Source organism: Ammospiza caudacuta, chromosome 1, assembly GCF_027887145.1.
Source record: "Ammospiza caudacuta isolate bAmmCau1 chromosome 1, bAmmCau1.pri, whole genome shotgun sequence".
Taxonomy (NCBI): Eukaryota; Metazoa; Chordata; class Aves; order Passeriformes; family Passerellidae; genus Ammospiza; species Ammospiza caudacuta.
In genome coordinates, this window is record NC_080593.1 from 125,997,947 (window position 1) to 126,015,451 (window position 17,505).

The following is a 17,505-nucleotide window of genomic DNA, read 5'->3' on the forward strand; positions in this document are numbered from 1 at the left end:
TGCCTGCAGCCTAGAAACAGGCTCAGATCAGCAGTACCCAGCTCCCCACAGCTGCTGGATTTACAAGACTAAAATTATTTCCTGTAAAAACTTCAGGCAGGTTGTTCTGGTATCTGCAGTTACCATCCAGACTTTGTGAAGAAAATCCAGGTGTGCTGCTGTAGACCACCAATACAGACTGTGGGGAGCAGTTATTTTGGGAAATAAATGCTTGTAGTCATTTCAGCAAGTGGGAAGGGTTGAAAAACATGAGTTTAGTAATAGGGGCTCCATTCAGTTGCATAAATAAGTAATTTATTTCCCTCAGAGTGTCCTACAGAGTTCTGTCTGACCCCATCTATCGATGCAGGACATCCTCCAGCCAGGGAATAACATGCTCTGACTCCATGATTCAGAAGGCTGAACAATTGGTTTATTGAGCTATACTATATTACACTATATACTCATACTAAAACTATACTAAAGAAAACCTGTGACCCTTTCAAGTCAGCCACGACACAGCTTTGACCTAATTGGTCAATCAATCAAACAACCATCACCAGTGTCCAATTAACAAATCACCCTTCAGTAAACATCTCCATAACACATTCCACAAGTGCCAAACAACAGGAGCAGCAAATAGAGATAAGAATTGTTTTCTCTTCTCTCTTTGAGCTTCCTCACTGCCTTCCCCAGGAAAAATCCTGGGACAGAGAATTATGTCTCTCTCTGTTCCAAGAGTATGTGAATACCACACCCAGGTACTCTCCCATAGGGCATGTCTGTCCTGTAGACCCTGTGCTTTATCCATCAGTGTATGTGGATGTCTCACATGCCAGTTAGGACACCCTGGGTGTCAGGAGCAGAGCATTCACCATAGCCAGACAACCCATGAGGACAAGAAAAAACAATACTAAATACAAGTATAGAAGTTATGGGGGAAAAACACCACAATTTACAAGAAGGAGATGAATAGTAAATGGATAAAATTTTGCTACTACCAAGAGTGACTTGAAAAGTGTTAGAGCCAAGAATCCAAGACCAGAATCCAATGCTGTGCACACTACTGTTCTAGGAAAAGTATTTGTACTGAGGTGTGCAGATGTGTCCCTTGGCCACGACCTGGGCTCAGGGAGCTGTGATGGGAGGAGGCACCAGCCCCAGCTGGAGCCCAGTCTGGGGGTTCCCCAGGGGTACCTGCTCTGGCTGACCCCACTTTGGCCACACAGTTTGCAGAGAGGCTGTCTGGTCTGTGATTGCATGTGGAAAAAATGTACTTGCTGTCTCCAAGTTATGATTTCTTCTATCCAGAAACATGACACAGCTGATGAGCATATAACCAATGTCATAGTCAAGGTATTTGCCAGAAATAGCACACTGATAATGGCAGTGGTAGACAATGGACCACAGCTTACAAGTGTCAAAGTCAAAGCCTTTGCAAATCATGCAAACATTTTACTTCAAATGCAGGATATTCAGTGGGCAAGTATGCTGTGGATAGTAGTGCTGCAACAGCTAACTGTTTAAACAGGTTATAGCATGCAGAGGTTAGGGAAGCCAGATGTTTTGTGAAAAATAACTAAAAATATGTAGAAGACCTCATGTGAATGATAGAAAATAAAAGAAGACTCAAGTGCCAACAGCCTGTGAAACAGCCTTAAGAAAATCTGGAGTTATATCAGAGGAATGTCTGTGAAGAGAGGAAAAGAGAGGGAACATAACCACACAGAGAAAGCTTCATCAGTGCAGGTCATGGAGATGGACTAGTTAGAAAGGTAAGATGGGAAATATGAATAAAAGACATTATCTAGCTAAGGGAAAGATGGACATAAGCAGCCCATGACAGATGGTAACAGTTGAAAAATTGAGAAACGTATGCATAAATGATAAAATTATTCAAGTCTCTAAAGAAAATGCAAGCACATCAGCAAAATATTTTGAAAGAAAGTCTGGCTCAGGGAGATTTCTGAGAATAAATGGCATTGAAGAAAGACCGAAAATGGTGAAGTTCTAAAGAGGAAGGGAGGAAGGGAGGAAGGAAGGAAGGGAGGAAGGAAGGAAGGAAGGGAGGAAGGGAGGAAGGGAGGAAGGGAGGGAGGGAGGGAGGGAGGCTGTGCAATGATGGTTCAGCCTATGACAGATTATAGGAAAAAGGAAGAACTCACCTTCCCACTGAGTGAAGAAGATAAAGACAGGGCAGAAAATACTCAGGTTCACATTCAAAAATAAAGTTGCGTTTTTTCAACGGAAGACTCTGAAAATAGGAAAGGTGTAGAAGAACTTGTCCATGCTGAAGAAAATGTCACAAGACACATGGCCATGTTCATTTTTGCATTTGAACTGAGATGGCCACAAAACTGAGCAGGTGTCTGGGGAGTCTCTCAATCACTGGAGGAGCAGGGACACAGGAACCTCTTCCTAACTAAGATATTTTAGCAAGGATCCCTTGCTGGAGACACACTGAGACTGTTACACTGACTCTCCCTGCTGAAGACTTTATTAGAATTTTTCTGGATATGGGACCAGGACAACTCACCAAAACATAAAGGGCAAAATCTTTGACATAGGTTGCAAACAGAATAAGAGATCAGACAGTACAGAAAAAAAAAAAAAAAACAGTTAAAAATGCAGCAAGATGCATGTGTACAACAGAAGACTGAAAACAAAAGACCTTGGAAAGGAGTGGAAGAAAGGCAAAAACAATTTTATGAAGATAGCAAACATCATTGTTAGCAACATAAGTACCACTATCTTCATTAACCAAAAATAAATGCCTAAACCAAACCTGCAAAGATGGATTTGATTTGAAGAATTAGGCACCAGGGTGAAGCCTGGACTTTCTCCAGCTCCATTCAACAGCCCAAGGTGTCAGAAAGATGAAAAACAGGAACCAGTCAATGCTAAGGAGTGTCACAGATGCCAGAATGTGAAACAAGAAGACTGAAGACAAAGAATCACAGCAGTAAGACACACAAAGTCTATAACCAGCTGCTCTGTCTACCCAAGGTCACCATGTTATTTGCAGGAAATTCTAGGACAAGAATGTTGAGGGAGAATTCCATACAGAAATTTTTCTAGTCTGTGGTATCATCTAAAAGGAGTTGACTCACAAGTGGTCTGATTCAATGGCCAAAACTCTTCCTGAGAGATGTGGCATTCTGCTTGTGACCACACAGGCCACATATCCCCAGTGGAGACCAGATGCTGGATGCCACAGATAAAACATTATTTGCCAGCTTTGCTGAAGGCAGTTTGCAAGAGCCCACTGGGAAAAAAAAAAAAAAAAAAAAAAAGGACAAGATCTTGTCTACCTTTGCTGATCCCAGGGCAGAAGCAGGAGGTTCCAAGTGCACCAGTTTTTGCTGACATACTCTGCAGGCTCATCACACCTCTATTCTCCCTGCTGTCCTACATGGATCCAGACAGGAACCAGACCTGTTTCTGCATGTAACTATCCTGGTATCTCATAAAGATTTAAATCTGACATCCAGGACAGGAAGGGGATGTGTCAGCAGTGATCCCTGACCTCTGAAGGCAAGTCACATGGGTTTCCTGGTGATGTGACAGACTGAAGACATCAGATGCAGGTTGTGAGATTTTTGTCCATGCTAATTCCCAGCTTTGGTGTAGGGTCATGACCTCAGAGAAGTGCAGCTCCACTGTCGTGAAAATTTGCCAGAGTTAACAGCACCCTCAGAACTTGCAGGCAAACCATGTAATTCCATCATCTAATGTTGGAGGAGGCCACTAGGAGCACCTTCCCAGCTCAGGAGCAGGTTGCTGCTGCTGCCTGGAGGGTTGGCAAGTCAGATGTGGGTACCACAGTAAAACATAAGTCACTTTTTAAACACATGGAGCTGAGAACTTGCTGTAAACTGTGTAAACAGCAGCATGTGTGCTATAACCCATGACACAGAGTGGAACATTGAGTGATAACATCACAGTAACTTTGTGAGTGCACATGCTGTGTGAGGAAGGTGCTTCACATTCAGTGGGATCAAAGGGCAGCTGAGATATTGTCTGTTTAAGCCTTTGCCTGTTTTCAGTAACATGAATATCTACCCATATTTCCTGCCTTTGAAGGCATCGTTGAAACAGGACACTCAAATTTGCAATTTTATTCTTCCTGAGCACAACAGTAGGGCCACAGTAAGAGCTATTTATTATCATCAACAGCAATGCCCAAGGATTTGTATATTTGGAGGGGAAGAGGAGCAGGGTCTAGCTAAGGGGTCTGCAGCTGTCTTCTCCCCATGAGCACTACCTGGTTAAACACACTCTCCAGGCCATGTAACACCAGAACATTCTGTGCTGTGCTTCCAGCTCCAACAGCAGCTGTGCTTAGCTGCAGTCAAGGTACTCAGCCTGATCTGTGTCTGTTGGGTTGCACACATCAGCCAAAACCCTCCTGGTTTTAATTACAAAACCACCTTTGCTGATAGATGAAGGAACAAGAGTAAGAAACTTTGTATGCTTTTTATTGACAATATAACTTGACAATATGACTTTTTTTTAAGATGAGGGTAAAGGCCAAATTGATATTAGATTTGCAGGAACATTCAGCAATGACACCTACAGAAGTCTGAGGCGACATTTGCACTGTGTAAAATCCTACTATTATGTGGCTCATTTGCAGATTAGTTATGAAAAATAGAATTTTCACTAGTTATGAAAAATAGAATTTTCATTTCAAATCTATAGATTAGATTTTAAGGAGCAGTCATGGGTTACTGTAGCTCATTGTAGGTAGCTTTGTCTTGAAAACATGGCACAAACATCAATTAACTAATTCACTTGAGAGAGTAGAAAAATTCACAAGCAAATCTGTAAATTGGGAAATATAACCAAATAAGGCTAGTGGTGATGTTTTGGCCAAGAATTTCAGAAAAAAAAATAAGAAGACATGTTTCTGTAACAGCCCTTTGAGCAATATGGTAACTCTCAATAATATTCACTGATTTCTTCAGGCACGCTTCTAGAAGTACTAGAAAGTCATACTTTTTCTAATCACAAATCTTTCAGTCTACTTGCCATCATACCACAGCTTATTTTTTGCTTTAACCTTTTACTTACAAAGTTAACAGTTGCTCACAAATAAGGTTTAATATATTCAAGATTCAAATAGTTCATACCAACAGTTAATCCTGCATTTTTGTTTTCCCACATGAACATTTGTTTGTGCCTTCCATGTCTGTTGTAGATTTAAAATATTGGCTTTGATACAAAACATGCATTATTTATAAAAGAGTGGACAGGAGGCAAGTTGCTAATATACTTCCTGAGCTATTACACACCACATTATGGAAATGTTACTAAAATGCCCTATTTCACACTCAGATCAGTTTCAGAAGCATTTAATACCTGAGAAAAGTTAAGTGATAAGTTTATGCAAAACTTGTCAAGGTAGATTTGTCCTACATAAAGCTAAATTCAGACTTCCTTCAGGAAACTGGGAAGTGTCATTATTTCTTTTCATCCTGTTTTATGATCCCAAAGACAGTTGCTATTCCTGCATTTCTTTCATGAAAAAGGCACTTAGTAATCACCAAGGATAAGACTTCAGCAAAAAACAAGGCCAAATTTGTTAAAGTGGGTTTAGACGAGGCCACGAAGATGACCAGAGGGCTGGGCACCTCTCCTATGCAGTCAGACTGAAAGAGCTGGGGCTGCTCAGTCTGGAAAAGAGAAGGCTCTGGGGAGACCTTAACGTGGCCTTTCAGTACCCAGAAGTGGCTTACAGAAAGAATTGGTGAGATACTCTTTAGCAGCATCTGCGAGCGACAGGACAAGAGGTGGCATTTTTAGACTGAAAGAGGTCTGGGCTGGATACCATTAAACACTTTATGAGAGCACTGTGAGGTGCTTGAAGGGGTTGCCCAGAGGAGTTGTGAACTCCCTGTTTCTGGAAGCATTCAAGGCCAGGTTTGATGGGCCTTTGAGCAATCAGGTCTAGTGGAAGATGTCCCTGACCATGGCAGGGGGAGTGGAGCTGGACAACATTTAAGGTCCTTTCAGCACAAACCATTCTGTGATTCTCTGAATCTATTAACAGACATAAATTTTACTGCAGTTTTATTTATTGTTATACTGGTCAAACAAGTTGTCTGTATTTTTCACCAATTGTTGTTCTTCTGTACTCAAACACATATCAATAGCTGTATTCAACTTTTTACGGGTTCTGTTTCAAGGTACCTCCTCTCGGTACAGGACACATATTCCAAAGCTTCTGATTAGGAAACATCAGGGTAGAAAGTCACATTGAAACAAGGCACAAAATCTTTTCTTCCAGTTATCACAGCATTAGATTTCCATTTTCCATTGCCATCTAGCTTCATAGTTAGAAAGAGTTTGTTGTTTCCAGTAAAGCTGTCCCATTCTTTCCCACTGGCAGGACAAACTACATCTTTCATAACATATCAGCCAGGGCAGTGAGAGGGAAACCCCTGTGCTGCAGTAAGAGATGTCATTTCTGTCATGATAGAGATATCATGACTAACTAAAAAACATTGACTATAAAATTTCTTTTTTTTTTTTTTATTTCCAGAAAGTACAGTTTCCAATGTAGAACAGAAGTTTCTACCTAGCCCTAATCACTTCAAAAACCTGGCCTGCTTTCTTGTCATAATCAGGAAAGCATTGGATGAAGTATCAAGTTAGTCTCTTCCCATTCCTACATGCATCTGGAAAACAGATCCTGGCTGAATGAATTTATAAAAGTGAGGTGGGAGCATGCAACCTGTGTTATCTCGTACTTTCCCTTGTGCAAAGGACTCAGGAGCAGAGAAATTCTTGATTCCAGCTTCATCCCACCTCATGCAACAACTATGGGGGAGTTGGCCAGGCATCAAAGATGAAATAAATGTCACCCTTAGGTAAAACAGTACTGTGCCTCCAGGAAGGTTGGGATTCATTGTCCTGTGTATTAACTCAATTTACAACTCAGAATACTTTTTTGAACCAATTTTGGAAGCAAGCAATTTAAAGGTTGATCTATATTTAGAGCTGTGCCAATAAAGCAATCCAGCTGTACTGAAATATTACCCAAGAAAGCCTCTTGAAGTGAATTCAAGAAATTAGGTTATTTTACAGCCAGACACAGCTAGAGTTCATGATTTATAGTAATTTACTCGTGGTTTTACAGTCAGGATGCCACTGTGGAAGAAAGGAAACAATAGAAAAATCCAAAAAAAGTAGTACCCAATTAGGAAACAGATATATAATGCCTGTTGACCTGAAATGAACATTAATTCACACTGGTGCCGTTTTTAATTGAGTAGAAGCAGTAACAGATTCAGTTTTCTATCAGACACTAGTCTGTTCATGTTCTCACCCCATTGCAGCAACACCCAATTGCTTTCCAGTAGTGCATTAAGCAACACCTCCTTTGTTCTCTCTTCCTCTGCCCCAGGGGAGACGTTTGTAGGAGATTTGCTTTGATAATTTGGATGCTTCTCTTTAATGTATATGTTGCAATGTATTTATGTCATAAAGGCAGGTTAAATAACCTTGTTTACATTTGGATGATGATGTTTGCAATTGTCTCAGCTCCTGAGGGAATTAATTCCATAGTCTTGGACCAGGCTTTAAAAGTTTTAACCACCTGCATTAAGGAGATACTTTAAGGCCCAGGGGTAATATTTTTTTCTTCATTTTCGTCATGTTTTTTCATCTTGAATTTTAGTCCATCTTCTAGATGACTGGTTTTGAAAACAGGGTGTGTGGACTCAAGGGATATGAAAGATAATCCACTGGGGTGCACAAAAAAAAAATACGTTCTGTACCATTAATAAATAAATTAATTAATTTTATCTTTAGCTCATCCTTCTTTAGTTTTAATTTTGTCTATATTTTGTAATGTACATAATATATCATGATGACATTAGAACATTAGATATATATATAATTTATAAATAAAAAATACAAATATATTGAGAATGATGCTCAAAATTTTTTTAGCAATAGGGGTACACTACCAAAACATTTGAGACCACTGTTCTAGAGAGCCCTATCTATCCCCTAATGACAGTGCACCCTAATAACATTGAGATCCCAAATTTTGATCAGTATTTGTAAGCCAATGCAAAAAAAAACCTAATAAAGCATCAAGCATGCTTTAAAAATTGCTGCTGTTGTGGAGCAGTGTTCCTACACCACATGGATTTCCCTGGTGCCAAGAACCCCCAGCAGAAATAGCAGGGAGCTGTGCTGTAACCAAGAGGTGTAAGAAATATGAGAATAGAGCACAACAGATCTGTGAACACAGGAGTCTCCTGGGCAGGAATGATTAAATATCAGTGGCCTCATCAGCTGCTTTTAGGGTACCAGCACAAAACCCAGAATTGCTCCCAAACTGTAGACTGAACTGACTGTGGGTCTGTGCATTTCCACCAAGGAAACTGCAGTGGACATGTAAATTCTTCAAAAGTAATTTCTCTGAGAAACACTTCTGTCTTCCAGAGATTTCTGGTTCAAGAGCTGGTACCTTTATGTCCTGTCCTTGGAAACACAATGGAGCTGTTAATGTGAGTGTTGATGTGACACAGGTTGGGTGACCTGTGCTAAGTGCATTAACATTAGCACCTGGCTTTGAAAATGTAGCCTCCCTAGATTAAATCAAATTATTACAAAGGTGCTAACTGTAATTTTGAAAATACACTCACACAGATGTGTCTGCAAGACTTTTCTTGAAGTAGCCACTTTGATTTAATCTCAACAGTACTACACCTTAACCCATTCTCTGGCACACAAAAACAATTAGATATTTTTCCAGTTTATTCACACCTTCCAGAAAAACCTTGTAGTTATACTGAGGTAAGCCTGAAGTTTTCCCTACTAACCAGGTTTTCACAAAGCATCAGAGTTCACATTTTAGCAGTACTATAAAAATGGGGGGATGTGAGAGAGAGGGAGTTCCTAGAGAAAACAAGAGATGCCTTTTTGAAACGCCCATTTAGCAACAATGTTCCCCGCAGAACATTAAGATTAGCAGATTAGGACAAGTGCCTGTCCACACCACAAAGAAGAGGAAGAGGAGGAAAAAAAAGGATGTTGAGCAAGACCACTTCAGGGTGGCACCCGAGGTGCTGATGCTTCTGAGACTCACTTTAGGTCCATGCCATAGTGAAGGGAACAGCGACCAAAATTTCAGCAACATTTTCCCAGGCCTTAAAGGGAGTGCCAAGATAACAATGGGTATTCGTACTAGGATTCTGATTCACATAGGGGAATGCACTAGGTGTAAGGTCACCAACACTGCATGTGGGAACCCCTTGTAGCACTGTGTGTGGAGAGAAATGTTTTGGCACACCTGAGAGCTTTGCTGGTTTGGCTTTGGGGAAATGTTCATCAGGGAGGAGGATGGCACCAGGGCAGTGCAGAGGCAGGCAGCACTGCTGTGGAGATTCCCTTGCTTGCACTAGCCTGCCTTGGGAAAAACAAAAAGAAAAGGGAACATTAGCTCAGGGAATGACTGGTGAAGCTGGCAGGGGATATTTCTAAGGATAAAATGGAGTGTCAGGGTCTTGAGGTCACTCCCATCTTCCCGAGGGTTTGGCTGTCTGGGCTCAGGGCGAACCCAGAGACACTGCAGGTGGTGACCGTGAGGAAAACTCTTACTGAAAACAGAGCAGGGTGGCAGCAGCCAGGGCTGCCCCTCCTTCTCCTGGAACCTCCACCAAAGTTGATTCTCTTCATTTTCCTCTTCCCTTTGGTCCCTGACTGTGTTTCACTGCAGTGGCACTGCATTCATGCCTGTGCATTGCCTGCCAGACTGCCAAAGGAAAATATTTGCACAACTGTGTCTGGCATTGGCGACAGCAGAAATTGCAACATCTATAATGTGTTCAGCACTATTAACATTTGAGAGTGCTAGCCCTGCTCCTTACTGACCTGGCATTAGCATTTTTGCTGGCAGATTTCACTCAGTTTTAGGAATTTTGATTTAAATTTGATTTTCTGAGTGAATAAAGCTATCCTATATACAATATTCTAAGGAATCATTCTAATTCCCTCCAGCATATACAGTTATAATTATGGCTGCTGTATAGGATTGCAGGATTAGCAAAGTATGCCAATAATTAATTGGCTTGTATAGTTTCTTTATCTCCTCCCAAGAAAGGAATCCACAAACGTTGTCCTACAAGAAGGCCATTTCAATAAGCAGAATTTTCAAATTCACTCCTGTTTAACACTGTGTTGACTAACTCCACCCAGGTGAGATTCTGCAGCCCATGATAACTGTTAATAACTGCTCAGTAATTAATGAGGCAGGCTGAATGGAAATATATGTGTTTGTGAACTTTGGTAGCTTAAGATGGAGAGTACCATTGGCCCACTAACAGATTTAGAAGTAGGGAAAATGTGTAAGATTATCCAGAATTGGATAGTTGGATAAAAAGAGAGGGATACATCAGATTACCCAAATTCAGCAGTCAGAGTGTTAGGAGGAGGCTGTAACCTGACTGAAGGGGCACTGATCAAAGCCACAGGGAAAATGCAGTTGTTTAAGTACCCAGAAGGACTTCATTCCCTTCCTGATTAGAGGGTATCTTTGACAGCTCATTCACGGCCTGATAAAGCACATCCATCCAAGCTGCAGACTGAAAAATACAGCGCTATTATGGAGGCCCACCAAAGAAACAAAAAACATGAAAGAACAAAAATGTACTATTTTTCCAGTCAGGCAAAGGTTGAAAACCAGATGTTTCCAGAACCAACCACCGTTCAGAAGAGACACCTAACCCAGACAGACAAAAGGATCAGAAACCTGTGAATAAGAAAGAATAACAAATCTTAGGTATAAACATGCTATATTACTTTAAAAGGGATTGCAGCTAAGTGGAAATGCCTTGCATTTGTGAAGACCAAAGTGGTCATAGCTGTAGCTATAGGAATAAAAAAAAAAAAAAAAAAAAAAAAAAAAAATCAATTCCTTCATCATCTGAGCAGTTTGCCACAATGAGTGAGCCGATTTCAGCCTCTTGTAGCACACTTCAGATCAGGTCCTTCAGTTCTACTTCAGAATTTTTTTTTTTTTTTTAGCAAAATCCTATGTTATTTCTTCAAGGAAGCACATGGAAATATACCTACTCAGAGGTAAACACATGTTCAAGTACTTCACTGGAACAAAAATTCATTTAGGCTGCAGGTGACTGACTAAAACAAATAGCAGGGCTGTCCTTGTGTAGAATAAAAAAAAATGGGGAAAAAAGAAATAACAAAAACCAGTTATGTGAAGCTACAGCATTAAGATCAGACTAAGCAGAATTTTCCAAAAGAAGAGATAGTTAGTAGTCATAACAACAACAGTGGTAGATAAAGCACAATCTCTTCATAAGGATGTTTAGGAACTCCGCCATGAAAATACAAGAAAATGTAGTCTAAAGAGATCAGGAAAAGACAGTGCAGGAAGGAAGGGAAAACACTATGCATCCCATGGGCCTTCCAGGCAAGCTGATGATGCAGCTAGAGGAGAAAGCTCTGCAACAGGAAGGGCACACCTGGAAAGAGGGTGGCAAGGACAGTGCGTCACAGCCAGGCAGACAAAACTTTCAGAGGCCTGTGGGCAACTGGACCCCTGTAGGTTTAAGAGTAACAGGAGGTCGTTCGCATGACCATGAGAACATGTACAAACTGGGAATGAAGTCTGGAGCCCCCTCCCTGGGTGTGAACTTCCACCCGTAGTGTAAAATCAGTGTGACACAGCCCCAGAGCAGACTGTCCCTGGGCCGAGGGGCAGCACTGCCACCCTGCATCCAGGTGCTGCCTGTGCATCTGGCATCCTTGACAGCAACAGCTCAAGTTCAGGATAAGGAAACGATGCATTTAATTTTGCAAGACTAACAGTTGAAATTCACCCATTAGACCTTCTGACACAGTTTGTTGAATAAGGTGGCTTTTACACCTCTGGATGCTTTCAAATTGTTTTGTACAGCCAGAATGGTATAAAAGCACTTAGTATAAAAGAGTTTTAAGCCAGGAATGTGTAAGAGGACAGGCACAGCCCTGTTTGGAAGAGCCACAATAGCCGTGGTGCAGACAGGAGTAAGTCATGCTCTGGCACTCAGCTGGCAGACAGGTGTGCCGGCTGCTCGGTGACATTATCACGCTTCCAGTTGTTCCCTACCACTCCTCTGCTGAGGCTTTCCACCCCCGCAGCTCTGTTGGCAGAAGGAATTAAGTGAGCACTCCCTCGTGTGCTTCCAACAAGTCAGATGGATTAGTCAACAAAGAGGGTTTAAACCAACCTGCTCGCTTTGCCTGGAGCAAATGAAAGTGCTCCTAAACAAACCTTTTTACCAGCTGAGATACGGCTGCAGCAACGGCAGCATCGGAGGGGACGCGCGAAGGTACAAACTGGCAAAACCTTCAAGAGGCACATTTACACCTGGCACACACTGGCACACACTGTTATCCAGAGATTTATATGTAAGCACAAGTGATACCATCTTACACACACAACACCTGTCCATGTGTATGTGTTATTCTTCAGGAAACACAAAGTTGATGCAATTACACTGAAAATCCTTCCACCGTGGGCTAAATTAAGGCACATTATCTCATGTTTGTTGTGTACTAAGAGCATGCAAGGGAACACGTATCAGACAATGGATGGTTAGCTTTCATTCACAATACCTTTGTAACCTAAGGTCACAGCCTGTGACTGTGTAAAATTAAGTAATTGACCTGGAAAGATTGTGATTTACTTTTCCATTGTGATTTACTTTTCCAAATATCACTTACAAGGTAATTCCAAGATGAATTATTGCACAAGTTCAATTTGAGTTCAATTTACCTCAGAAACAGCTGCTGATTTAGTCCAAACATTCTGCTGACACACCAATGTGAGAGTTTCTACTCATAGGAATTACACTTTCAAGTCTTCTGCAATTGTAATCTGGAAACAAGGATTGTGAAATGACCAGATATGTCCATGCCAGGCTGGACAGCAATGAAATTCCAGTACACACAAGTCTTCCCACAGATTCAGTGCTCCCTAGGCAGCTGAACACGTGCCACCAAAATCTACTTTGGTTTCTGCACTTCAGTGACACCTGAGCATAAGGAGAACTGCAAACTAAGGATGGAATCCAGGTTTCTGAGTTCTTCCTCATTAGCTTCAATCATAGTATTCTCTTTCTGGTACTTGTGCTGTGGAGTAGCAGAGTTCAAACTACAAAGTGACAGCTTACACTATTTATTTTCTGCTATGATCTATTTTTCCACTTCTGGGGTATCAGGAAAAATGTGCACTTGTTCCTGCCCTGGTAATAAAGCTTCAGTTCCAATACATTCACTTTCCTGGGTGATCTCCACATCAGAGAAATGCTTTGCTTGAGAGACAGGAGCACCTTCTCTCCTATGAGTCAGCTCCCAGCTTCCAAAATCCCTTAACATACAGGAGTATTTGAAGTGAAATGCTCACATGCCCAGGAATACAGATTTCATAACACAAAAATCATGTTAGTGAGCCTCAAAAGTTCTTTAAAAGAAATCTTGAGTCTTCCTTACTGAACACCCAATGCAGAGATACAGACTCTAGGGATAGGACGACAATCCATCAGTTTCAGAAGCTGTCTTGGAAGAGTCAGCCTTATCATGAAAGTGTTTCTTAGGTCACAGCAGGAATTGCAGGACACAAATTCCAGTTATAACATGCTATTGCCATCAGTGCATTTTTGTTGAAAATGCTTATGACTGGTATGGCATGATCTATTTCTCCCTCATTTCTGTAAGAGTTAGATCAGACTTTAAATACTCTCCTCAGCTGCAACAGAAGGAGACACTGAATGTGTGTGACAAAGTCACTGGCCATGGTGCGGGGCTTGGAATTATGTGATACTTAAGGTCCCTTTCAGCAAAACCATTCTGTGATTCTATGGATAACACACAGGCATCAGTCATGCAAGTATGAGAATTTAATCCTCAGAGTCTTGCACAACAGGTTTTATCATCTAAAAGCAGAATATCCTACGCTTTTGTGTGGGAGCTTGCAATTTGTTCACTGAAAACCTAATTCAGCAGTATATACAAACACAAATTTAAAAGTTTTGGTAGAATGAGCTTTAAGTAGTATTAAATGTGAAATGCATTATGAAATACAAGTGATTATATTCATCCACAAAGGAGTTTTGTAAACCATTCCACCCAGATATATATACAGCTGGCATGAGGAACAGGATTTATGTGATTCTTACTCCCTTTTCACAGCATTATGACCATTTATTTTTAAATATTGAACAAAACAAAAATAATAGCAAGTTATGCCTTTCTGGACAGTGTCCCCTGCACAAAGTACTACCAGTGACTGGCAGTTGTATAGGCATATTTGGATTTCTCCTGACTTGGAGCAGAATGCCACACTGCAATACTGTATGTACCTCCTGACTTGGAGCAGAATGCCACACTGCAATACTGTATGTACCTCAATAATTGTACATTGAGGTATCAATTATTAATTCTGTTGTCTTGTGTGAGGCACTGGCTTTTCATTTGCAAGAAGCTGAATCAGTTTATGTTTCTTCCCAACTGAACAGTGGAAGATTTCTACATCTTTCTGTAAGAGAGGACAAAGAAGCAGACAGAACCAAGGACTATCAGAGACATAAGGTAAGGAAGCTCCATGTTGTGTCTAAAAAACTAGATTTCACTGAATAAAACTGCATTTTCCATCTACAGTACAAGAATAGTTAACCTCTAAAGATTTCTTACCTACACTTCCATCAAAGAATGTAAAAGCAAAGATATCCTGGCTGTTGTCCAAATTAATGAACTTTGGCAGTAAACACTACTGATTCTCAAGAGACCGTGGGTGAAAAACATATGTTAAAAAATACCAGCAGGTGTACATCAATGGCTATTTTTTAATTATGAGCCTTACTAGCATGTGGGTTTGTCAGGGGAACAGGAAAGCTGAAGAAGAAACTGCAATGTTGTTACAAAATAAATGCATTTTCGCTACAGCATCTCAGGATGCTTTTGGAAATACTTTCTCCTACTATGAACACAACAGAAAACTGCATTTGCAACAAAGCAGTCTGAAAGTGAGAATTTCTGATGTGAAGATTAAGTGGTTTGCAAATTTTTGCAAATTACTCAGCAACAAAGAGCATCATGCAAAAGTTAAGGTTACCTGGGGAGACCTGCGTCTGTGAAGACACCCTGTCAAATGTAATTAATAAGCACACCAATGCAATCTTGGTTCTAGCGTGGCAGAGCCATTATAGAACAATTAAATTAGCAACAATGATTCGGTTATGTTCCCTTTTCTGCTCAGTGGTGGAATCCCTAATAGAGAGCTGACAACAAAGGCATGATGAGCCCATTTGGGAGGAGCGATTGCAAGAGCTCAGCACCCGGGGAGAGCGTGAGGATGTCTCTGAGAAACTTACTGTAACTGCAGGGTTGGCCGTGCTTTGAACTGAGCGAACTCCAGAGGCTTCCTCCAATCTAAATCATTTTATGATTCTGTATCGATTTGTTAGCACTCGAGATTACCTGCTGCAATCAAGTAACACCTACTTCCACTTGGGAACAGCAGCGCTGCAGCTCCCTATCCCACCATTCCTCCGGAGAGCTTGGCAGCTCATCCCTGGATGCCCACGGAATCGGTTTTTAACAGAGCAGTCCAGGGTGCACTTAATGTTCCCAGAGATGACAAGCAGCCTACTCTGAAAATGTGAATCCCAGCAGGGATTCCTCCTGCAAACTTTCTGTATGCACTCACTGCCATCTGTGCTGATTTAAACATATAGTGAGAAAGACACTACACCACAAAATATTTCTTTAAAATCAACATAAAATGGGTAAGAAATTCTAATGTAGGTAAGGGCTGAGTTAGCTGACAAATGCTGACAGGTGAGAATCAAGTCACAGGAATGCCAAATTATGGATACATCGCAAAACCTAAAACTTTATGAAGTACAGGTCTGTTTTGTGTTGTACAGAGGCTGTATCATGGGAACCCTTTGCTTCAATGGACCCAGGCCAGCAACATTACCTTCACCCTGTGCCCCAGCGAGGCACAGCAAATTTAAAAATTCTTTTACTCCAATCATTCATCTGACTCTTTGCTTAGATTTAAACCATTTTTGCTCCTCTACAAGAAATCTGATACTGCCTTTTATAGTTACTCTGTTTCTCCACGACTTACTCTCCTCTCCTCTCCCCCGAGAATTTTAGAAATATTTTCCCAGAATATAAATTAATTTTCTACCAAATATCTCCTTTCCTCAAGCAATTATTTGGAAGGAGGAAATCATTCTGGTTTATAGATTTTTTTAATAGTATTCCTGCAAATTCTTCTCAGAAGCTTAAGGCCAGCTGTTCCGGACCCCTGCCTATTTCCAGGCGAGCACAGAGGGGGTTTTGGTTTTTTACTACTGAATATATGCGTGAGCATTACATGACACCATCAACACCGCACTTCTTCAGCTGGAAGGACCCATCCTCCTCCCTAAGATATTTTGCTGTCTGTAGTACTGGACCTGACTAGATATTTTATTACCTGTACTGGACCTGACTAAATGTTCTTCATAGTGGCTGGATGGGCTGTCATTGCTGAACTGCATCGGCACCGAGGCCTCTTCTGTTTCTTACTCTGTCGGCACAGTGAACAGACTGGGGGTGCCAAACGGGGGAGCAGGTGACACCATAAAGCAAGGAGAGCAGTGCTCCGTGCTGGGTAACATCCTGTTGCTGGGCAGAGAGGAAAATTAGCCACCTTTTTCTTGGGAACTGCCATACCCCTGGGGTGTGGACAGTGACTGCCTGAGCACTTGTTCTGGTTTCCTTCTCTCATTTTTGCACATACTGAGCTATTTTTCACCTTGACCTATGAGTTTCCTCGCTTTTCCTTTTCTGTTTCCCCCACACTGGGCATGGGGCAGAAGTGAGCAGGTTGCCCACAGAGATGGTGGAGTCTCCCTGTTATTCAGGAGCCACCTGGAAGCAACCCCGAGCCATGTGCTGCAGGCTGACCCTGCCTGAGCAGGGATTTTGGCCCCGGTGACCCACAGCGGCACCTCCCAGCCTTTGCCGTCCCACGATCCGCGCAGCCCGCCGGGGTCAGGTGCCCACGGCGTCCATGGTGCCCGTGATGCCCAATGGTGTCCCGGCCGCTGCCGCCCCGCGCCGCCACCGCGCGCGCCGTGCCTCGCGCCTCATGCGCGAATTAGGGACCCGCCCCGCCGGCACGTGCGGGAGGCGCTCGCGCCGCCCCGCGCGCCTATAACGGTCCCGCCGCTCCGGGGCCCCGCGGAGGCTCGGCCGCTGCTCCGCGGCCGCCGCCCCTCGCCCCTCGGGACCCGCGATGTCCCCCTTCCCTCCCTGTTTCCGGCAGCCGAAGGGGCGAGCAGCGGCCCCCAGCGCGGGCAGATGTGGGGGGGGAAGGAAAGGAGGGAGGGAGGGACGGAGGGGGTCGACCCCGTACCCCCCCCACACCCCCCCCCGCCCCACACTGGGCGGGGCGGGGAGGGGCGGGGCGGGCGGCGCGTGACGCGCCGCGGCCGCAGCGCGCGCCCGCCCCCC